The sequence below is a fragment of the Chaetura pelagica genome, unplaced genomic scaffold, assembly GCF_000747805.2.
Source record: "Chaetura pelagica isolate M959 unplaced genomic scaffold, ChaPel_1.0 scaffold149, whole genome shotgun sequence".
NCBI classification, from domain to species: Eukaryota; Metazoa; Chordata; class Aves; order Apodiformes; family Apodidae; genus Chaetura; species Chaetura pelagica.
The window spans coordinates 157,123-180,729 of NW_009954411.1; positions in this window are offsets into that span (position 1 = coordinate 157,123).

Genomic DNA, 23,607 nt, shown 5'->3' on the forward strand with positions numbered 1-23,607 from the left:
ACATCTGGTTTCCCCTTCTTACTCCTCTTCTCTGGCATTGCCATGTGCCTCCTGAGGCCAGGAGGGAGGCAGCTACAGTTTTCTTCCTGCAGATGAACCTCAGTATGTTCCAGGGATGGTTTCTGTTTTGTTCTCTGTTTCCTGCCTTCAATTTTCTCATTCTTTGACCACTGCAGAGAGCTGCACTGACATTTTCACCCAGCTGTACATTATAGCTCCTGTCCTTGCTCCTGAGTGGTCGTTTTTCAGAGCCCATTACAGTGAAGTCAGGATTTGTTTTTCCCAAGTGCATCCCTTCACATTTGTCTGGATTGAATTTCACCTGCCATTTTTGTCATCCACTCTCTCAGTGTTCTGAGCCCCCCCTGAAACTCTCTGCATTCAGCCTCTGCTGCCTTCAGGAACTCAGCAAATTGCATGAGGTTTCAATCCATCTCCTTTGCAGGTCGTGCCCGAGTCCAAGCTCAGCAGGGATCCCTTCAAAAAGCCACCTGCTGGCCCACCAGTCCTTTTGGGCAGGCATTGATCTGGGAGGACCTTCTCTTGTGGAATCTTAGATGCTCTACAAGCATGTCCATGGTGCACCTTCCATCAGCTCCCTGCCCTGTCCCCTGCACCTCCCCCTTAGCACAGGGGAGAGACTGGGGCTGCTGGGGGATTCCTGGAGCCTGCTGAGATGTTCAGTAGCCCTTGGGGAATCTCTGCTCCAAATCCTGCTCCACTTTTCCCTTGATCCTATGCAAGGTTTTAGCACTTGGCCTTTTCCTTGGCAAGGAGGGCAGTGAGTCTGTTCCCTGTTGCATGAAGACAATTCCTGCTACTTTAGTTTGGTGTCCCTTGTCCCTTCTCCTCCTCAAGGAAGGTAACTGAAAAGCCACCCCCTGCACATCCTCTCAGGGCTCTCATGGTTTTGTTGCCTTCTCCCATATCTCCATTGGGACAATCTCTTTTTCCTTAGAGGGGCCCTCTCCACCAGTTTTCCTCATACAAAAGCCCTGCAAGGCCCTTGGTCACCCTCTTGTCCTCTGAGCTGATGTTCCCCCAGCTCTAGAGTGTGTCTGAGATGAGGAGACCAAACCTGTGTGCAGGACCCAAGGGGTGGCCAGGCCAGGGGTTTAGCCAGTGGGGAAACTGCATCTTCTGTTTGCCATTGTCTGTGAGGTTTTCAAAGAGGCAACACATGAAGTGTTACCAACATGGGTGACCCCCTTAACGTCTTAGATGTTTTCTAAATGTCCTTCCTCCACCTTCAGGTAGTTTTGGAGACCTCTTGTCACAATGACTCACCTGCAGACTCTTGTCCCCAATTCTCCTGGCTATTACCCTGTGATTTACACAGATTTGCTGCTCCTACCTGACATCCCAAGAGCAATGCACAGTCCTCCTCTCCTGGCCTTGCAGTTTTACAGTGTTTGACTTCACATTCCTCTTCAAAAACGACTTTGCAAGATGGCCCACTGTGCTGTTTTGCTCCCTGTTCAGGAGGTCAAAGCTGGTTCCATTATTGATACAGCTGTTTTTTACTGAGCCATCATGAAGCCCCAGTCACAGAGGCAGCAGAGAAGAGCGATGCCCACCAGTTGTGCTCTGGCTCAGGGACATCTTTCATGGGACACTGTAACACTGCAGGTTGGGCTGCTTTATTTGGTGCCTGATGGGTTAGCACAGCTTCTTTATAACATTTAACTATTTATAACTATAGCTGGAGGTCAGAGGGGAGCTGAGCACTGGCTCTGGAAGGAAGCGTGGCTGCATCTGCAGGCGCTGGCTCGTGAGGCAGGGAGGGATCATAGGATCCCAGACTGGTTTGGGCTGGAAGGGACCTTAAAGCCCATCCAGTCCCACCCCCCTGCATGGGCAGGGACACCTCCCACCAGCCCAGGCTGCTCCAAGCCCCATCCAACCTGCCCTTCAACACTGCCAGGGATGGGGCAGCCACAGCTTCCCTGGGCAACCTGGGCCAGGCTCTCACCACCCTCACAGGGAAGAATTTCTCTTCATGTCTCACCTAAATCTCCCCTCTTCCAGCTGGAAACCCTTCCCCCTGCTCCCATCCCTCCCTGCCCTTGTCCCAAGCCCCTCCCCAGCTTTCCTGGAGCCCCTTCAGGCACTGGAAGGTGCTCTAAGGTCTCCCTGAAACCTTCTCTTCTCCAGGCTCAACACCCCAACTCTCCCAGCCTGGCTCCAGAGCTGCTCCAGCCCTCCCAGCATCTCAGGGGCCTCCTCTGGCCTCTCTCCAACAGCTCCATGTCCTTCCTGTGTTGGGGACCCCAGCCCTGGCCCCAGCCCTGCAGGGGTCTCAGCAGAGCAGAGGGGACAATCCCCTCCCTGGCCCTGCTGGTCCCACTGCTGGGGATGCAGCCCAGGACACAAGTGGGTTCTGGGCTCCTGTTGAGCTTCTCCTCCCCCAGCACCCCCAGCTCTAATGCTTGATATTGCTAGTTATAAAAGGAACACTGTTGGGACTGAACATTCCTGCCCTTTAGAGACCAGATGCCTGAGTGACCTTGGTTTCCACCCCCAGGATGTTCCATTTCTTGCTCCCCACTGAGATATTCGCGGCTCCCTTGAAATCATTGAACTGGATGGTCCTTTACCAAGTGACAAATTACCTGTAAAAGATCTTACTTAAAGCCTCTCCTAGAGAATTGATTTCCAGCTCCTTCAGCACTCATTCCATCTTCTCCAAGGCAGCAGTTCCCCAGGACTCCTTGTTCTTTCAGATACTCCAGGTCCCTGCTGGCGAGGGGGAACATCTGGTCGGCGCAGCTGTGGGAGCAGAGGGTGGTGGTTGGGGACATCATCCTGTTGGTCCCCTGCACTCAGGAGCAGGATTGCTCCCTGCTGACAGCCTTCCTGCTGCTGTGCCAAACACTGCAGTGACCCAGGGGGCAAGAATGTCAGCCAGGGGCACAACCCTTCAAGTTATCAAAGGCTCCAGCTCCTTGTCTGTGATTCAAGTCTATTTGAAGGAAACCAGTGGGTCAGAACGTGTCCCCTGTTCACAGGGCTGCCTGGAGCCCTCAGCTGGGTGGTACATTGATGATATGCACAAGCATGTGCAGTGAACAGAGTGCTAAAGGATCCCAGAGGAATCCTTTGGGAGAAGGTAGAAGTTTAGTTCTATTTTTTAAATTATTTTTAAAAAATTCCAGCTGCAGCCTCTGCTTTTGAAACTCCAGCAGATTTCCAAGTGAAGTCCTCTGGCTCTGAAAGGCCTTTGGGGTTGCTTGATTTATGGTGCCACGTGTGAGCATCTGACAGGGAACAACTTCAGCTGACCACTCCTGCCCTTTCTTGGAGATCTGATCAAAGATGCACGTTTCAACCTGTGCAGTCACCTGGTCATGGCTGAGAGGTCCAGGAGAGGTGGAGCCTTCACAGTGACTTTGGGTTGAAGTTTTTTCTCCTTGCCAGTCAAGCCTGGGAAGTGCCTGGTGCTGGCCCTGCTCAGGGCCAGCTTTGCTCTGGGCTTTGCTCCCCAGGAAGCCACACGTGGAGCAGGAGGGCTGGGCTGGGAGTGCTGAGGAGCTGCAGCAGCTCAGCTGCCAACTCAGCCTCTCACCCCACCCATTTGTGGGAGTTGCTTGGAGAAGCCTCTGTCTCTGTGCACTTAGAAGATTCTCTTGCATCCTGATGCCTTTCTAAGAAGCAAAGACCTTGTAAGATTCACAGGATCATGGAGAAGCTCCTCTCCTCAGCTTTGGAGCCCTTGCTGAGCTGCTTTGCAGCTGATACCACCCCTGATTGCCCCCATGATTTGCTTCTGTACCCACCCCCCCCTTCCTCCCCCAGATCTCCTCCTGGTTATGGCTTTCTCCTGTTCTCTTCCTGAGCTGTCTCTGAAGTTCAGCCTTGTCCTCCTGCTCTTCCCATGTATGTGGGAGCAGCCCATGAACCAGCAGATCCTGGGGACCTGCATCTCCAGGCTGTGAGCCCACTGGTGTCTCACTGCCCTTTCCCAGCACTGACCTCTGTGCCTCTGCACGTGCATTGGCATCAGAGCTGACTTTAGGGACCAGCATCACTCTTCTCAGCTTTGCCAGGTGAAGTAGGAAGGCACTTCAGTTATTTTGGAAGGATCTGTGGAACCTGGGCTTTTTTTTTTGGTGATACAAGTATTGCACTGGCATCTCAGGTGCAACTGGTGGGTGAGAGATGTCAGACAAAAGAAAGAGAAGAAAAAAGAAATGGCCCCATTATTGGGGGGAAGAAAAAGAGAAGCAGAAAAAAAACAGCAGAAAAGTGTAAATGATATGAACCCCCCCAGTGTGTTCATGTATGAATGAAAACCAGAAACTTCTCAGGGATTGCAAGGGACCCACCTTGCCTTCCTCCTCCCTTTAGGGAAGAAAAAGAGAGGCAGAAAAAAACCAGCAGAAAAGTGTAAATGATCTGAAGCCCCCCAGTGCGTTCATGTATGAATGAAAACCAGAAACTTCAAGGGACCCACCTTGCCTTCCTCCTCCCTTTAGACTTGGCTCTGAATGATGCTCTGAATTTGTCCCTCACTCCCTGCTAATGCTCAGTCACTTTTTGGGTGCAGCCAGTGTTTTAGGTTCTCCTGGGGTCCATCTCTGTGTGTGGAGGAGGCAGCTGAGCTGGATTGTCTGGGGAGGTCTGGTTTTGGAAGCTGGGCCCAGTAAGGAGCATCTTCCAAGTGCCTTGGGGTAACACCTGGGAAACCCAACCTGGGCTTGGAGGGGCCCAGCTCCCTGTGGTTGCCTCTGGTCTGGTGGGATGGTGCCTGTGCACTGGACTCATCAGCAAGATCTTGCTTCTCCTTGGACAACCCAGTTTGCTCATCTCTTCCCAGGGTTTATAACCTGCCAGCAGCATCCTGAGCTGTGCCCACACAGCAGGGGGGCAGGCAGTGCTCCAGCTTGCCTGGCTCTGGGCTCCACCAGCTTCCAGAGAGGCAGGATCAGGTATTTTGGGTAATGGAGGTGCTGGGATTACCTACACCTTTCACCTGCCTCTGTCCCTCTGCCTCCCTCCTTCCCACTGACCACCCCATGCTGTGCAACTGCTCATGAGGCAGTTACTGCATGTGAGCCTGGACAGGAGAAAATGACCCCAGCCCCAGGTGGGTGTGGGTCCCACCACCCTGTGCTGCATCTGTGGTCACACAATCACAGAATCATCCTGGTTGGAAGAGACCTTGAAGATCATCAGGTCCAACCATAAGCTAATCTACCTGTCCAATGCTTAAATCCTGTCCCCCAGCACCACATCCCTATTTCTTTTCAACACCTCCAGGGATGGTGCCTCCACCACCTCCCTGGGCAGCCTGTTCCACTCTTTGCCTACCAAGGGTTAACTTGCCCTTCGGTGCAAGACAGGATGAGGAGTTTGCAAGACCAGTGCCCACACCATATGCTGAGGATTTAGCTCTATAATCATCTGGGCTTCAGCAGCAAAGCTGGGAAGAGAAGCATTTTTGTTTTATTATACATCAGATGATGTCGGTGGTTAAGAACATGCAGGGCTGAAAGTGGGGAAGAAAAATCCCTTTGATAAGCCTTGAAGATTTAAGAGGTGGAATCTGCCTCTGCCTTGCCAAAAATATCTGTGTCAAACGTGGCTGCTGGGCTGGGGGAGCTGTGCCCCCCACCCTGTGCAGCAGTTCCCTGGGGCTGCATCAGCCAAGGAGGTGCTGAGCTCCAGGTTGGGCTGCAGGACCATCAGTCCCTCTGGGATCCTTCCAAGTCCAATCTGAGCCCTGTGTGTTTGTTTTCACTTGGTATTTTCTCCTCAAAACAAATCCTCTTTCTTTATTCCCCTTTTTTTCTTCCCCCCCCCCCTTTTTTTTTTTTTCCTGCAGGATCCCCCAGGGAGGTGCAGAGGTGTCAGGTGCCCACCAGCATCTTCTCCAGGTGGAGGAAATGAGAAGGCTGGTTGAGTTTCCTGCTCCCCACATGGTCCCACGGCCCCTCCTGCTCTCTCAGGGCTGTTCTGGTGCCTCTTGTCCCCAGACATGGCCCCATGGGACACTGCAGGTTCCAAACCCACTTTGTCCAGGGGAAAACTCCAGGGTACAGATGCTCCCTTCTCATTCTTGCCCCAGGACCTGGAGACAGTGCTGGGATCTGGAGGCTGGAGGGCTGGGGTGGCTGCAGAGCTGCTCTCCCAGGGGTGTTTATGCTCCCTTAGCCCCGAGTGCTGCTGATGTGGCAGCTGCTGGAGACCCCCAGGGGCCCTGGTGTGTGTGTTTGCCCAAATGCACCATCCAGGCAGAAGGAGCAACTGATGCAAATGAGGATGAGCTGCCCTGGCTGTTGGTGGGAGAGATGTTCTTATGGCTGGGTGTGAGGAACTGTCCCCCTTTCCCACAGGAGGCTGCAGCAGGACCCAGGGCAGCCAGTCCCTGGGGATGGCACTGAAGATGGAGGCCAGAGCCTCCCTTTATGCTTTGGTCATGATCCCAAACACCTCCCTGGACACAGGCAGCTCCGTGCAGGGAATGGTGGTTTGGAACATCTGATCCACACAGGGGGCTGAGAGGGTGTCCCACCCCTGGCTGTGCAGTGAGTCCAGAGCACCAGCCGTGGTGTCTCTTCCCCAGGAGGCAACTTCTCAGGTCTGCAGAGCTGTTCCTTGTCACCCACTGCTCTGAGGGCTGGGCCAGGTCAGCCCTTGCTACCCAGCAGCTCCCCAGCTTTCCTGGAGCCCCTTCAGGCACTGGAAGCTGCTCTCAGGTCTCCCTGGAGCCTTCTCTTCTCCAGGCTGAACACCCCAACTCTCCCAGCCTGGCTCCAGAGCAGAGCTGCTCCAGCCCTGGAGTCCCATGGTGGGAAACAGGGGTAACAGGAAGGGACAGGGAAAGGGTTCTGGAGCCAGTTGTGCACCTCTAAGCCCAGGGTGCCACACTGTGCAGCACTGACCTCCTGGGCCCTGCTTGTGGTCTCCACTGTCTCCAAAGGGAACTGGGTTGTGTGCATGGATGGAGATGCCCACATTGGAGACACTTTCCCTCACCCGGAGAGTCTCTCCTGCAGGACTGGGACTCCTGGACAGCACTTTGCTGTGCTGCAGGGGACTAGCCCAGCATCACAGAATCATAGAATCATCAAGGTTGAAATGGACCTTAAAGCTCCCCCAGCTCCAGCCCCCCTGCCACCAGACCAGGTGGCACAAACCTCCTCCAACCTGGCCTTAAAACCCTCCAGGGATGGGACATCAACCACCTCCCTGGGCAATCCATCCCAGTTTCTCACCACCCTGAGAGTGGAGAATTTCTTCCTCATCTCTCACCTCAGTCTCCCCTCTCTCAGTTTAAAACCATCCCCCCCTGTCCTGTCACTGTCTGCTCTGATGAAAAGCCCCTCCCCAGCTTTCCTGTAGGCCCAGACCACATTAACTCCCTCACTTCATAGTAAAGCCTGTCCCAGATTGGACTTTGCTTTTCTTTCTAGTTGACTTGATATAAAGTCATTTGATACCTTTGAGTCCCCTAACTGAACTAGTTTGCTGGGGATATAAAGTCCCCAAAAGGTCGTGAACTTCTGTAAAGTTGGTCTGAGCTCCTGGGAGCTGCTGTGAAATCCTCAGTCCTGGCCAGGGCTCCAGAGTCAAGCATATATTAAATTATCACTTGAATTTTGCAGGCCCTGTGGTGCTGATGGGAGCATTGCCTGGACACACCAGGACGAGTCTGGGAGCCCTGGGAGGGTGAGGGTGAGGGTGGGAGGAGACAGAGAGCTTTGGACACATCAGCTTCTTGGGTCTTTTGACTCCCTTGGTCTCACCCCTGGGCATGAGGTGCTGCTGATGGACCAGGCAGGAACCAGGAGCTGCTGGTATTGGCAGGGACTGGTTGTACCCAGCAGATGCCCAAGAGCAGAGCAGCCAGAGCTGTCTCTTTCTACACCAGCCCTCATTCACCTTCCCCTTGGCTGCTCCATCCTTGCCCCTCTCCCTGGCATTTCCACTGTGCTGGTCCCTCCCTTCCCCCTGCTCTGATGTTCATTTCCCAGAGATCCCTCTCTAGGCTGAGTGGGGGGAAAAAAAAACCACACCACAGCTTCAAATTTGCACATCAAAAGGAGGCCCTGCCTGCTGTTGGGAAAATTAATAAGAATTAAAGACCCTTTCAAAAGCTGTGCAGCCTGATTTTTGGAAATGAAACCAATTAAAAAGATCCTTCAGCTGGAAATGCTCTTGTGTGCTGGATCCAGGCTGAAGAGGCCCTTGCCCTGATGCAAGGAGCTCCATCCCAGCTCAGCCAGCCCTGGAAACACCCAAACACCAGTTTCTTAGGGAAGAACAGGCACAAATTTCACCCCCTTCCCACGACCTGCAGTGAATCCTCTGGTAAGAGATGAATGCAGGAGGGGCTGTGGGCACCAGCTGGTGAGAAGTTAAGAGAACAATTTGTTTATGGGATGCAGGAGCAGGAGGATGATCTTTTGTGATATGTCTGCAAGTAGGAGAACAGGAAAGATCTGCCAGTGTCTGGGAGCAGGGGGTTCATTGACAACAACAATGAATATCCTGGAAGCTGCTCTGTCTCATTGATTATTATTTCTCTGTTTGGGTAGATCTGTCTGTTCTGGAGAAGCTGAGCTGGACACTAACCCTGCATGTCATGTGCTCTGCCTTGCTCCTGGCAGGACAGAACGTGCAGCAGCAGGATGGGCAGGTGTGGGTTGGGCTCAGGGAAGAAGGAAGATCCAGTCCTGGAGCAGCACCAACATCCCTGGCTTCTGATTATGACCCCTGGGTTCTGGTGAGCCCCTCCCAGCTGGGCTGGGGTCTGAGGTTGGATTGTACATCCTTTAACGTGGGGCTCAGCTCCGAGAGGGTGAAATGCTGGTGTCTGCTTTGGAGGTGTCTACACCTGAGCTTACTCACCTGGGACCTTCTTCCAGGCAACAGCTCCCGTGTGAGTGGTTCAGAGGAGCCTGGGACTGCAGGGATGGGGGGGGTTGGTCTCTTGTCCCAAGTAACAAATGATAGAAGAAGAGGAAATGGCCTCACGTTGTGCCAGGGGAGGTTTACGGTTGGACCTGATGATCTTAAAGGTCAACCTGAATGATTCTATGATTCACCTGAGATGACAGAAGATGTGCCACACTGTGCAGCACTGACCTCCTGGGCCCTGCTTGTTGTCTCCACTGTCTCCAAAGGGAACTGAGTTGTGTGCACGGATGGAGATGCCCTCCCTGGAGACACTTTCCCTCACCTGGAGAGTCTCCCCTGCAGGACTGGGACTCCTGGACAGCACTTTGCTGTGCTGCAGGGGACTAGCCCAGCATCAGAGCATTGCCTGCCTTGTGCTCTGCTTTTACCTCCCTCAGATGGGTCTTGACTTCCTATCTCCTCAGCATCTAGGCTTAGAGGTGCACAACTGGCTCCAGAACTTACCACCCTCTCCCTGTCCCTTCCTGTTACCCCTGTTTCCCACCATGGGACTCCAGGGCTGGAGCAGCTCTGCTCTGGAGCCAGGCTGGGAGAGTTGGGGTGTTCAGCCTGGAGAAGAGAAGGCTGCAGGGAGACCTGAGAGCAGCTTCCAGTGCCTGAAGGGGCTCCAGGAAAGCTGGGGAGGGACTTGGGACAAGGGCAGGGAATGGATTATAACTGGAAGAGGGAGATGGAGGTTGGACATGAGGAGGAAATTCTGTGCTGTGAGGGTGGTGAGAGCCTGGCCCAGGTTGCCCAGGGAAGCTGTGGCTGCCCCATCCCTGGCAGTGTTGAAGGGCAGGTTGGATGGGGCTTGGAGCAGCCTGGGCTGGTGGGAGGTGTCCCTGCCCACAGGCTGTGGGATGAACCCACCACAGGGTGTGGGATGGTTGGTAAATCCTGCAGGGGTCCTAGGAGAGGCAAAGGAATTACTTTTCCTGGCCACTGCCTGTTCTGCTGTGGACAAAAAACCAACAGCCCAGCAGAGCACCAGGAACTTGGCTTTTGAAGAAGATCATCCCCAAATAGAAGTAGATGTGGAGCAGAATAAATCTTTCCCACAATAGAAAAAGATGCTTTTGTTCCACTCCTGATGTGCAGGTGTTAAAATGACACAAGAGGCACGAGAAAGGGAAAAGGACACAGAATGGCAAAGCAGCCTCCTGCACCCCCAGACCCTCTTCAGGACACAGGCTGGGCTGCAATGGCCCAGGCTGGGGTTTCCCAGGGTTTCCAGGTGGTCACACAGAGCACACAAAAACGCCCCACTTCTCTCCCAGAGGATTGCTGTCCTGTGGAACAAAATCTCTGCCTCATTTTAAAGCTCTGGGAGTGGCAGCAGGATCAGTGCTGGGATGGGCTGAGGGACCAGGGCTCCCACCCACCTGAAGAAGTGCACACAGACCAGAAATCACAGGCAGCTTTTAATAATGTGTGCACACACAGCCTGTCTGGGTGTGCTTCACACTTGCTGTGCTTCTGGGAAGATAACACTTCACAGAAGCTATAAAAGACACATCCTATCTCAGTGACACTTTGGGACAATGCAGGATAAAATTCAATTAAATGCAAAATCCAAAGGAAGTCTGACAGGGTTGCAGGTCTCTTCAATTCAGCACTTCTCAGTATTTCTTGAAATTCCCCAGAACCAAATATCCAGAGGTCATTTCAAAAGCTACCACAAAACATGTGCCAGAATTTTCATCAGGGACCCTGCCTTGCCTGATGACAGGAAACTCTCTCCATCAGCCTGAAATCTGGGACCAGTGGAAATGTTTCACTGAGTAATTCCAGCCCTCTGGGTCTTAATCACCCCTTGTGATTCTGCTGGAGCTGAGACTGAAGCTGAACCAAGGTGCATTCAGGTGCCAGGGGTGTTTGTTTCAGGTCTGTGATTAAATGCTTTCTGTACCCAAGGAAAACCTCCACAGCACAGGATATGATAATTAGCACTTCATTTTCAGAAAGCAGGGGGCTGTAACTGGAGCTCTTTTAATCCCTGTGCACTGATGAAAACCACTGGGATTTTCTTTTGTGCTTGGACCACGACACGGTGGGGAACTCTGAGCACTTTCCCCAGTGTGAAGCCCTAAACTCATCCCAGGGAAACCTACATTTTACATTGAAATGCTTTTCAGGAAAGGGCCCCTTGTTTCCTAGGCTATCCCAAAGCCTGTAGGGAGGTTTGGGTGCTGTATGACACTGTCAAGAAACTCCATGTCCCCAGCACAACACCTGTCACAGCACCTGAAAAAAACCCCCCCAACATATTGGCTGCAGGATTGATTGGTTTTAACTTCAGTTCACTGAGGAAACATGCACAGTAAAGGGAGGTAAGTTGCATAAGTGTGACTCCATGGAGAGGAAACCCTGTAGGAGGGCAGAGCCAGCCCCCCACTCTCCTGACTTTTTAACATGTAAGTTTGTGATCAAAGAGGCACAGAAGGTTGTGGGATGGGAAAGCACCAGCTGCTGAATTTGTGAAAGGGGTGCAGGGTAGGGGTTTGGTTAATGTGATGGAGCCAGTTCTGCTGCTACACGTGCCAGTGTCACTGCCAGTGTCCCTGCCATCAGTTGTGGCTGACATGGGGAGCTGGGCACATTGACACTGATATCTCGACTGATTTTGTTAATGTATCTTTTCTTCTTCAGCCTGGAGAAGAGAAGGCTCCAAGGAGACCTTAGAACACCTTCCAGTGCCTGAAGGGGCTCCAGGAAAGCTGGGGAGGGGCTTGGGACAAGGGCAGGGGGGGATGGGATGAGGGGGAAGGGATTAAGCAGAAAGAGGAGAGGTTTAGATTGCATCTTAGGAAGAAATTCTTTGCTGTGAGGGTGGTGAGAGCCTGGCCCAGGTTGCCCAGGGAAGCTGTGGCTGCCCCATCCCTGGCAGTGTTGAAGGGCAGGTTGGATGGGGCTTGGAGCAGCCTGGGCTGGTGGGAGGTGTCCCTGCCCATGCAGGGGGGTGGGACTGGATGGTCTTTAAGGTCCCTTCCAACCCAAACCATTCCATGATTGTGTGATCTCTTCTCAGCAGAGTCTGGGAGGAAGTGATGACCATGAGAAGTTCTGCAGCTGCCTCTGAGGACAGACTTGTAAACTCCAGAGTCCTTCAGATGTCTCCAGGCACCTGACCTGTGCCTTTGGGCATTGCATGGAATCATGGCACTGTGGATGGCCTGGGCAGGTCAGGGCTTGGTGGGTGTTTGGGTGCAACTGCACATGAAAATCCTGCTGTTGGTGTCCTTGGGGCAGCAGGGATGGAAGGGCAGCCTGGCAGAGCAGAGTCCATGGGAACCCAGGAAAGACTCTCTTTCTTCCAACACTCAGTCACACCACTGCTGTCCCAGGGTTTATACCTTAATTTAAGCTCAACCAAGGGTGATGCCTTCAGTTCTGCAGGAGTGGCTTCAGCTGTGCCCTGTCCCTCTGCTGGGGAACTGCCCCACCAGCTGAGCTACAGGCCATGCCCGAGGTGGTGGGGGAGATGCTCTCAAGCTCCATTTCATCCACTGCACAAAGCAGGGCTGGGGGTTTCCTGGGCCAGGGAAAGGCAAGTGACACCTCATTGCAGGGACCTGGGGACATCTACATTCTAGTCCAGCTCTGGAGTGTCGTGCAGGGATGGAAGGGCCACTCCATCATCACTGGGACAGGTTCATCTCATTTATCGAGTCTCAGCCAGCAGGATGAAGAGTAATTTCTTCTTGCTGAAAGTCATGTGTGCTTGGACATGCAGCCAGGAGCTCCCTGTATCAGCTCAGTGAGCAGCTGGTGCCAGGGGAGGGTGCTGGCTGCCCTCCCTGGCTGCTTGAGACCCCTCGGGGTGAGGAGCAACCACCTGCACGTGCATCTTCAAAGGACAAAACCCATCTCCCAGCCTCTCCAAGGGATGCTGCAGGTGGCCCTGCTGCTCCTCCAGGCTCTCCTGGGGCACAGGGAGGGATCTGCTGGAATGGTCTTTGCCAACTGCTTTAAAAACCATGACAGTGAATGTATTGCCCTTCCAGGTCCCAAAATAACATTTTCCAGAGTAATTACTTTTGATTTCCTCACCATAAATACATGGCTATTTTTCTCTTTCTAGTAATTGAGTGTATTTATTCTTAAATCAGATGAACTGTCTTTTGGAGCCCAAAATGGATGGGGTTGCCCTGGGAGATCAATATAAGTGTTTGTACCTGCTGCCTCTGTGCCAGTCCTGGAGACCCTCCAGCTGACCTTAGGTGACCACTTCTCTCTTCTTCTTGAGCAACCTGGTCTACTGAAAAGTGTCCCTGCCATGGAAATAAATGATGTTTGGGGTCCCTTCCAACCCAAACCATTATGGGATTCTGATTCTTTTGGTGGTCTGGCCTCTGGTCCACCAACCCCTGTAGGAAACCTCTGTTTAGGGTGGGTGGTGGGTCCTGCTGATGTCACCTCTGGGGCAAAGCAGAAGCTTAGATTAATTTCATGTTTACTCATTTTGTTCTTTCTTCTGTTTTATAAGTTGTCCTGATCTTTCCTCCTTGCTCAAGTTCTGCAGCAACGTGGGTTCTTCAGAGCAACCAGAAAGGAAAGGATTTGCCCAGTGGCTTCATGTTTGAGAGTGTCCTCAACCTGAGAGCAGCCTATGGAAATAGCCAGTGATGGGATGGCAGCAGAGACATGGACTGCTGGAGAGACGGGTGGAGGATTCAACTCTGGGGTTGTTTCTCCTGATTAGGAGACTGGAACACCTGCCTGATGAGAAAGGCTGAGAGACCTGGGGCTGTTCAGTCTGGAGAGGAGAAGACTGAGGGGGGATTTAATTAATGTCTATAAACACATGAGGGCAGCAAGAAGGCAGGACAAGCTCTTGTCACTTGTGCCCTGGGACAGGACGAGGGGCAATGGATTCAAACTGGAGCCCAGGAAGTTCCACCTCAACATGAGGAAGAACTTCTTTGCTGTGAGGGTGACAGAGCCCTGGGCCAGGCTGCCCAGAGAGGCTGTGGAGTCTCCTTCTCTGGAGACTTTCCAGCCCTGTCTGGGTGCCTTTCTGAGTGACCTGCCCTGGTTTTGGTCCTGCTCTGGCAGGGGGGTTGGACTCTTGAGACCCCTCGGGGTGAGGAGCAACCACCTGCACGTGCATCTTCAAAGGACAAAACCCATCTCCCAGCCTCTCCAAGGGATGCTGCAGGTGGCCCTGCTGCTCCTCCAGGCTCTCCTGGGGCACAGGGAGGGATCTGCTGGAATGGTCTTTGCCAACTGCTTTAAAAACCATGACAGTGAATGTATTGCCCTTCCAGGTCCCAAAATAACATTTTCCAGAGTAATTACTTTTGATTTCCTCACCATAAATACATGGCTATTTTTCTCTTTCTAGTAATTGAGTGTATTTATTCTTAAATCAGATGAACTGTCTTTTGGAGCCCAAAATGGATGGGGTTGCCCTGGGAGATCAATATAAGTGTTTGTACCTGCTGCCTCTGTGCCAGTCCTGGAGACCCTCCAGCTGACCTTAGGTGACCACTTCTCTCTTCTTCTTGAGCAACCTGGTCTACTGAAAAGTGTCCCTGCCATGGAAATAAATGATGTTTGGGGTCCCTTCCAACCCAAACCATTATGGGATTCTGATTCTTTTGGTGGTCTGGCCTCTGGTCCACCAACCCCTGTAGGAAACCTCTGTTTAGGGTGGGTGGTGGGTCCTGCTGATGTCACCTCTGGGGCAAAGCAGAAGCTTAGATTAATTTCATGTTTACTCATTTTGTTCTTTCTTCTGTTTTATAAGTTGTCCTGATCTTTCCTCCTTGCTCAAGTTCTGCAGCAACGTGGGTTCTTCAGAGCAACCAGAAAGGAAAGGATTTGCCCAGTGGCTTCATGTTTGAGAGTGTCCTCAACCTGAGAGCAGCCTATGGAAATAGCCAGTGATGGGATGGCAGCAGAGACATGGACTGCTGGAGAGACGGGTGGAGGATTCAACTCTGGGGTTGTTTCTCCTGATTAGGAGACTGGAACACCTGCCTGATGAGAAAGGCTGAGAGACCTGGGGCTGTTCAGTCTGGAGAGGAGAAGACTGAGGGGGGATCTAATTCATGTCTATAAACACATGAGGGCAGCAAGAAGGCAGGACAAGCTCTTGTCACTTGTGCCCTGGGACAGGACCAGGGGCAATGGATTCAAACTGGAGCCCAGGAAGTTCCACCTCAACATGAGGAAGAACTTCTTTGCTGTGAGGGTGACAGAGCCCTGGGCCAGGCTGCCCAGAGAGGCTGTGGAGTCTCCTTCTCTGGAGACTTTCCAGCCCTGTCTGGGTGCCTTTCTGAGTGACCTGCCCTGGTTTTGGTCCTGCTCTGGCAGGGGGGTTGGACTGGATGATCTTTGGAGGTCCCTTCCCACCCCTGACATTGTGATTCTGTGATCCCAACAAGGCAGAATGGTTGCCCTAAATCCTTGCAGGGGTCTTTGACTTTTCCAGGAGAAATGAGATGATGCAGCTGAAATGGGCTTGTTTGGTGCTGGCAAAGGTTTCCCAAGTCAGAGATATCTCCCATTTATTTGGCCTTGGTCCAGCAGGGATCTCAGCCATGATTATCTGGCAGGGATATGATCACTGGAGGATCACATGGTCATCTATTTTTAAAAATAAACATAAATACAAATAAACCAGAGCATCCCTCTGCAGGGACCTGCAGGTGCTGGGCATTCCTGCCCCAGCCAGGATCAGCATCTCCTCACCTACCTGGAATGGGTGCTAAAACCTGGAGGTGCAAGTCCCAGGGAAAACCAGCACTGGCACAGGTCTGAGGTGTTAGTTTGGACTTCAACAAAACCAGCCACGACTGCTGCAGGGTTCTCTGCTGTTATTGAAATCATATTGACTGGCAAATAGGACTTTTCTGTAGCCTCTCCCAGGGCTCAGTTTTCCCTCCGTTACCCCAAGAAAGGGGCCCAAGGGCTGGATGATGCCAGGAAATATTGCACTGCAAGGGAAATGGCTCTTCTGTAATGCCAGCAGGGCTTCATTTTCCTTTCAGGGTGGAGAGAAGTGCTCTTTTCACTACAAGGCAGCTGGAGCCCTGGGTGACCCTCTCCAGCCTGCTCAGTGTCTGGCCTTTCAGTGGCAATTGCTGAAGTCTCCAGGTTCACAGGGTGATGTCTCTGCTTTCCATCTCCTTCTGCACAAGGTCTCAGCCTGCCCAGAAAATGCAGGAATCAAGAGAGGTGGAAGGGTCATTTGATCAACAAGTAAAAGTTTAGACCATAAATAGTCAACTGGACAAACTGGCGTTGACCTTAACTTCTCCACCTGCTCCATGCAGGGGGTGTGCAGAGAGAGGGAGGGAAAACTGGCTGATATTTTACAGTGTCAAGGCTAAAAATACCAGGTTTTGAACATTATTTGAACTGTGCTATGTATATTTTTAATAAATCTTTTCTAAGACAGGCAAACAAGGCAGACATGTCCTTGCATGCCTGGTGTGATGGCAGCAAGGGGTGAAAGGGACACCTGAGCTGCCTGTTACCAACACTGAGGAGACACCTGCAACTTATTAGAAAGCACAGAATAGCTCCTTGGACTTTTGTCTAACTGCCTTTTGAAGGCTGCACAATTTACACTGTTCCCACTCGGGTATTTTTGGGACTATTATTAAATATTAACTATGAAATCTTTGTGTCAGGATCCCTTTCACTGCAGGCATTTTTAGCTGCCTGGTTTTGGGTTCGTTGCCTCAGGAGGCTGGCAGGTTGCTGGGCAGAAAACCCTCCTCAAGAAATATAGTTGGGTTTTCACCTGATGCCTTGGATGCAATGGTTTGTAGCAGTAGAGGGAGGGGTAGAAAGCTGCCCTGGCATCCTGATTTACATCCTGGCAAGACCCTCTTGTTCCTGGTCTATGACAGAGTAGGACAGTGGTAGAGGAAGGACTAGAACCCAAAGCTGAGCTGGGTGGTGCAAAATGATGCAGGCTGGGACATTCCCTTTCAACAGCCACTCTGGTTTAAAACTTCTCTGCTGGGGAAGATCCCCTCTCCCAGAGAGGGGTATGAACTCCAGGGTGCATGAGAAGAGCCACCCTATCATCTGACCCATGGCAGATCAGCCTTGAAGGATCCTTCCAGGTGGATCATGGCTCTGCTGCCTTCATCCCAGTGCAGGCATCTGGGGGGACCTTGGTGGGACAAAATGCACAAGCCTGTGGGACTTGGCCCTTTTTGGGGCAATTGGTCTGTAGCTGTTTGCTAATGAAACAAACCCAGTGCACTTCTCATTTTCTTAAAATCTCAAGAAACATCCTCCCCACCCCAAATACCCTGAACCAGGAGGTTTTGTCATCTCTGTGGGTTCTGAACATGCCCCCAGCACTGCCTGGAGCACTTCCTAAGCCCTCCACTAAACCACCCCCAGGGTCATCCCAGCCCTCTTGTGAAACAAAACCTCACCAAGGCAGTTTGCTAAAACCCCAAGAGCATGGAGAGCACCAAGAGAAGTCCTTCCCTCCTGCCCCAGTGGCAGGGGCTTTGCTCTCTGGGGTCACACGTATCTTGGCCCTCTGAGCGGAGTCCTCCCCATCCTGGGCAGGAAGAGGCAGGAGCAGGGTCAGAGGAGGCTGGGAGGGAAGGGCACCCATCAGGAGGCAGCCCCAGGGCTCCCAGCAGCTCTGCCTTTCATATCACTTTCTGGACTCTTCAAAGGGAAGGTTGGATGTTTCTGCTCCACCTATTAGCAGGCATTTAATAGGTATTAATAATAACTGGACGGGATAAATTTTAATAATTGTTATTATAATTCTTAATGTGGCCATTCATCAATTCATTATGACTGAGGTATTAATTACTTGAAGATTTATAACTGTAGTTAGTGCTTTTTAAATGAATTTCATGTGCTGAGGTGAGGAAGTGAAATACAAACACGTTGCATTGTTGGCAATTCTGAGTCAGTGGGACTGTTGGGCTTCTGGTTTAGGGTCTGGGCACAGCTCAGGATTTGTTCCCATGTTGCTGGGCAGGTCCCAGAACTGCACATGTCATCACAGCCCCCAGGAGAGGTTGTCCCCAGCTTATTCTGGGATAGCACACTGTGGTGATGGAGATGAGCATCCCTCTATTTTGCCCACTGGAGAGGAGTTGTACTGGTACCTCAAGCTGGGGTGGGAGAGATGATGGCCTGGGTGGGAACCATCCTGATCTGCCTAACAGGAGACCCTGGGATGGAAGTTTGTCTTGGATGTGCCCCATGGATGCACCACACTCAGACTGGCCAGATGAGTGGGATTCATGGCCTGGAAGCCTCATGGAGCACTGACCAAGGAGCTTCTGTCCAGCCCTGAGGTGAGGGCACAGCTTTTAGATCAGCTGGCACTGATGCCTGAGGAGCACTGCTGAGCCTGGGATGAGTGGTTGGGCTCAGGTCAGTAAAGATCTACCACTGATTCTTACTTGGCCATGGCAGAGCCATTCCCAACAGCCAAGAAGAGACTCCCAGATCTTTGGTTTTGGTTGGGATGTTCCTCTCTATGGAAACCATGATGCTTTTTGTCAGGTGCTGGAAGTTGGGAAAACATGGGGCTGAGCCTCTTGCCCCCCCTCACCCAGCAGGAGTGATCCCCACGAGGGGTCCCAGGGGGACTGTGGCCTCTCATGAGGCCTGAACTCATCTGCAATATCCAGGTATTTAAACATTCAGCTGGGACCCCTGGCTTGGCCCTCACTGATGACCAACCCTCCCCTGTGAAATTTTCTTTGCTCAAGTAAAATGAATGTTCACGATGGCAACGAGATTTGTCCTCTTAAGCATTTGATCTTTAGGGATTACTTCAAAGAGTCTCTATAGCTTCACTGATGAATGGAGCCTTTCTGAGGAGGCCCCCAGGTTGGAAACCATTTCAATTAATTTTCCTTCTCTCCTTCATGCACAGCCCTCCCAGTCCCCTCCAGAAGCACAGTCAGTCCCTCCTGCAGATAATGCAACGTGTCCATTTTCAAATTAACATTTACCTGGGATTTCAAGAATTACTTAAAATCTGAGTTTTTTTTTTTTTTCAGGGGTGTGTTTTCTAGTGGATTTGCAAATTACCAGAGTCAATTCTCCTTCCTCCAAGAGGCATCACCCCTGGGAAGGGGTTTCCAGTCTCTGTTTCAGGAAAGGATCCTCACAGCTTTTCATTTTGCTTCTCCAGAGAAGGTTATTTAACTCAGCAACACAGGAACACAAAATGTCTGTGTTTGAACACAAAAATCTGCACGTCTGAGATGACAAATTTCAGTGAGTGTTTCAGGATTGTTCTGGAGTTAAATTGTGTCATTTTCTGCAAATGGCACAGTTTTCCATCTGCTGATGTCTTGGGGTCCAATGACAGCAGGTGTAGTGTGAGAGAAGAGCTTTCTCCTTCCTGGATGACCTTCCAGGTGATTCCCAGTTTCACTTCTCCCCATTTGAAACCACCAGCAAAAGAACTCCTGGAAATAAAAATCAAACATTACCTGAAGATTTCTCACTCTTCTTCAGAAAATGCTTCCAAGTCACAAGCTGCAATGACCTCTGAGGGTTTGGGTCCCCAACAAAGAGGACAGAGCTCGTCAGGAATGGGAATAAATTGCAGAATCATAGAACCATTTGGGCTGGAAAAGACCACTAAACCGGTGCATGAATGGTACTCATGCTTATTGTGGTGTGGGTGCAGTTTCCCTTGGGATTCCTGAGACAGCCTGAGGAAGGTTTCCAGCTTGCCCAGCAGAGGTAGGAGGGGGCCATGACGTGGGTGAGCCCGTGGGCACCCAGCAGGTGAGCAGAGCTTTGCTGTTAGGGACAGAGGAGCCAGTTCTCTATGTCATTACCTATCTGCAGCTCACCTGTCTCACAGGAGGTTCAGCTTCTTTTGCAGGGTTTTACCTTCTTGTTAAGCTTGTAAAGGGGTGATTCCCTCTCCAGGAAGCTCGAGGGTGATGTTTAAAGACAACCTGTAGCCATAAAGGGAACACAATCTGGAATATATCCATAGGGCAGGCACACAGCTTGAGGGGGTGGAGGATAATTCCCATCTGTCCAGTATGTATTTATTTGATGCCTTCTCCTTGTCTTTTCTCATTACTCTGGTGTCTCACAGTTGCTTCCAGTGATGTTTCCTGGGCTGTGGTGCCACTGCAGGGAGATGCTGCTCAGCTCCACTGGCTCAGCCTGTCCCAGCTGGGTAGCAGCCTCACAACTTCTGGCTGCTTTTGTCTCTGTAATTTTGGGTCATGTAACCCTTCTGGGACTCTCCAGTTATTAAATAGCCTCAGTGCTGAGGAGAGCACATATAATTTTCCTGTCTTTTTCCTTGCCTTTCCTCATTTAGTATTTGCACAGAGTAGCTCTGGGCTTGAGTTTCAAAGGAAAATCTTGGAGTCTTTTACTGTTTACTCTGGTTGTGCTGCCCCCCCTGCATGGCAACTGCCCTGAGCCTGACTTGTGATTAGAATCATAGAGTCACAGACTGGTTTGGGTTGGAAGAGACCTTAAAGATCATCAGGATCCAACCCCCTGCATGGGCAGGGAGACCTCCCAGCAGCCCAGGCTGCTCCCAGCCCCATCCAACCTGCCCTTCAACACTGCCAGGGATGGGGCAGCCACAGCTTCCCTGGGCAACCTGGGCCAGGCTCTCACCACCTCCTAATATCCATCCTGAATCTCCCCTCTTTAAGCTTCAGACCATTGCCTCTTGTCCTCTCACACACCTGTGTCAAAAGCCCCTCCCCAGCTTTCTTGTAGGGCCCTTCAGACATTGGGAAGCTGCTCTAAGGTCTCCCTGGAGCCTCCTCTTCTCCAGGCTGAACAACCCCAACTTCCTCAGCCTGTCTTCACAAGGGAGATGCTCCAGCCCTCTGATCATCTTTGTGGCCTCCTCTGGACCTGCTGCAGGAGCTCTATGTCCTTCTTATGTTGGGGACTCCAGAGCTGGACACAGCTCCAAACCTCCAAAACCTCCATCTTTGGGAGCAGTCAAGGCAGCAATTGGGCTCCTTTTAGCTGTGGCCAAGACATGAAAAACATGCAGGAAAGACTACACAGTTCTCCAGAAGGGAGGGAAAGAACCAGTCCAGTTTGATGTTGTGGGAACTTTTCTCCAAGTTTGTTTGATCAAGAAAAAAAAAAGGAAGGAAAAAAGGAAATAAAAAGACTGGGGAAAAAAAAGAAGCATTTATTACACTATAATGAGGTAAAACTGAGCTCACATACCAATGGGGGAGCTGACAATAATATATGGCTTTAATTAGCAATCAGGATTTGAGGAACTGTTTATTATGCTAATAGGTTCAAAGCTTCCCAGTAAAAAAAGTGCCCATGGAGAGATTTGCTGCAACAAGGAGCTCTCCAGTTTGTAGTATAATCATGTAATTCTCTAGACAATAATTACACATTTCCTTGCATCTTTGTTATGAAACTCTGGACTTCAGATTCTCTGCTGTGTACTCCCAGTGGAGCAAGAGAAACTATAATGACCCCAAAATTCTGTTCCAAAAGGCAGGGAAATGAGTTGTTTTGCTGTCCTGAAGGAAATCTGCTGTGCCATGGAAAAATGAATGGAAAAAGCACCAAAGTTCTATTCTGGGATCAATGAATTGGAGATGAAGTAGGTCCCAATTGCTGAAGTCAGTGGGATCTGGCCAGATTGAAGCTGGAGTAAGTTCATGGTCAGATCTGTTGTTTTGAGGCTGAGCAGGGGCTGGTGGGGGGACCTACCAAGGAGGTGTTGGCCCATTGACCTCCCTGCTGCAGGGGTCAGGGCCCAAGGAAAGTGTCTACGTGGCCCATCAAGGGATCTGGTGATCAAGAGCAGATGTTTCTAGGGGCAAAATGCTTCATCCAGGCTGGAGCCAGGAGTGTTCCTAAGATGAGGGGACTGTGGGTGGATGGGGAGAGAATGGAGGCACAAGTTCCCTTGATGCCCTCTGGTTGGTGAAAACCACCCATCATCTGCCCTTTCAGCAGTTTCTTACCAAGGGATCATCAGGAAGGACACGTTGAGTCTTTTGCAACCAAGCCAAGCCCCTGCAAAGAGTGGAGGAGCTGAATGGCCAAGCTGCCCATCAATAACCCCCACCCAGCAGGTCATTAACTGCAGGTTTTTCCCAGCCTGGTGCTTCCCCTCCACAAGCAGGAGGATAAACTTGGAGTCACCCGGGGACAACAGGCAAAAGAGCTCAGAATTTCTCTTCATTGTTTTTTGGCAGATGCCTCCTGAGATACTGCTTCTCCTGAGACCCTGCAATTGGGAGGCACAAGTGCCTCGACAGACCCAGGTCTCTGCTCTCATCAGGATGTTCTCCAGGGACTTCAAGTGTCCTACAGGTGCAGGACTGCACTGGGAAAGGAGAGAAAAAAATATCACAAAGCTCAGTCTTGTCTCCACTGCAGTTCACTGGGTCCATTTTTCCATCACCAGACAGAGGTCCAAGGCGGGGTGGACATTTATGTCCATCATCTAGATGTTCTGTGGAAGCCAGAAGGTCCCACCCAGGCAGGTTGGCTCTGCTCTCTATGTTTGAAATGAGGAGGCTATTTGCAGAGACACAAAAAGACCTGGTTGTGTGTTCCAAGTCTGCTGCATCCCTGAGGTCTTCATGCTGAGGATCCTGGCAGGATCCTCACACAAAGGATGTGGCAAAGCCCACAGGAAATTGCTGAAAAGGCCCTTATGTCTGCAGAAATGAAGCCTGGGGCAACAACTCCAAAGCAGCCCCGTGGCCTCACAGGACCTGGCTCAGAGAAGCACCTCAGGCTCATCAGCCACCACCAGATTTCCCCGAAGACATGGAGATCCTGGAGGAACAGCACGTGGAGCTGTGGTGGGTTCCCTTCCCAGTGTCCCAGGAGTGCCTGGTGGCTTCCCATAGGCCAACCAGTGACAGGACCAGGGGCAATGGGAACAAACTGGAGCACAGGAGGTTCAAGGTGACAGAGCCCTGGGACAGGCTGCCCAGAAAGGTTTCATGGCCCCTTTCTCTGGAGACATTCCCAACCCATCTGGGAGTGTTCCTGTGTGACCTGCTGCAGGGGATCCTGCTCTAGCAGGGGGGTTGGACTAGATGATCTTCAGAGCACAGAAATGTGAACTGAAAGCCAAAAATTCAAACAAATCAAGATTTCAGCCAGGAGATCAGGCCTTAAAATACTTCAGATTTCTTGCCTGTACATTTCTTACCATCAAGCATCTGCAGAGTGTTTAGTGACTACAAGATGGAATAAGCAAACTTATTAAATAATGAATGTACTTTATTTTGAGGGACAATCTCACAGGTGGATGACAGAGAGAGCAGGGTTGGTGGGTGAGAGCTGGAGTGACAAGAGACAAGAACCCTGTGTGTGCTCACAGAGAGCAGAGCTGCAAGAGCTGCTGATAGATGAGACCCATCACATCCTGCTCCCTGGAGAAGCCCTGGGAACGCTCCAAGACAACATGTTGCAACAAAGATCTGAGCTTGTCTGTGTGATTAATTGAGTCATCTACAAATTTCTTCACTATTGCTGAGAAAATCACAGCCCTGAAATATTGTTGCTGCAAACGGGTCTGTCAGCTGCTGGGGTTGGGTTCATATTTAGTTATTGAGAGGAAGGGAACATCCCTCCTGGCCTCCCAAGGGTCACCTTGGATGGGACCCTTGAGCAAGGGTGAGTTCTAGGAAAGGAGCTCTAACGTTTTGGGTCATTTCTCATTAATTGAATCAGATCATCAGTGGGAATCTCAGAGGAGACTGATGAGCC